At 66.8% G+C, this 736-nt stretch overlaps 1 protein-coding gene across 1 annotated transcript in view; it reads left to right on the forward strand.

Annotated features, from left to right (window-relative positions):
• Positions 1 to 636: 636 nt before the first annotated feature.
• The window catches only part of Trim28 (tripartite motif containing 28), a gene marked incomplete in the record, with an annotated part of 7,099 nt that continues 6,999 nt past the window's right edge, over positions 637 to 736 (forward strand). Inside the window, 1 exon segment of the mRNA XM_013509851.1 lies at positions 637 to 736.

Genomic DNA, 736 nt, shown 5'->3' on the forward strand with positions numbered 1-736 from the left:
TTGTAGCCCATGCTGGTCTCGAACTAGCAACGATCCTCCTGCCTCATCCTCCCGAGTGCAACGTCTTGTGTTGCTCAAGTTAACAAACCCGCCAACATCACCTCTGCGTTCAGAGAAGTACTGTACACGCTTCTTCACTGAGACCCAGCGCTCAGTACCCCGTCCCGCCCACTGCCTACCGGGCCCACCCTCTCCCGAGCTAACAGTGACGCCAAAGCTGTAGGCAGCCCAAGCCTACAGAGGGCGTTGAGACTGGGGTAGAAGTCCGTACTGTACATGAGCGTGGGCATCGAGTCGCCAGCTCGTGGGTAGAACAAGGGAAATGTCCCTGGAGCAACCGAACACACGGCACGCCGGCCCACAGAGTGGTGGCCGTCACCTTACGGACCCCCGGGCCTCGGACCCGCGGGGCGGGCCTGCTAGGGACGGCTCTGCGCACGCGTATTCTCGGCCAACCCCGAGGGGGTAGCCCGGCTCCGCCCCCGGGCGTGCGGCGCCCAACGCGCGTGCGCGATCGCGACGGCGGCGCCAGTTATTTCTGTCCCGCCCCCGCACCGTGGCTCTTTCTGCTAGCGGGCGCTCGGTCGGGCAGTTCTTGCAGCGCGTGACCGGAGGGCTGCTTAGGAGGCAGTGCGGACGGGCCGTGCGGAGGCGAGGGCCGCAGTCGGTTGGGTTTTGGCAGCACCGGGCGCGCGGCGCGCAGCGGCAGAGCGAGCGTGCGGCGGCGCCTGGCCTC

Source organism: Chinchilla lanigera, unplaced genomic scaffold (genome assembly GCF_000276665.1).
Source record: "Chinchilla lanigera isolate Chin_1 unplaced genomic scaffold, ChiLan1.0 scaffold00183, whole genome shotgun sequence".
NCBI lineage: Eukaryota > Metazoa > Chordata > Mammalia > Rodentia > Chinchillidae > Chinchilla > Chinchilla lanigera.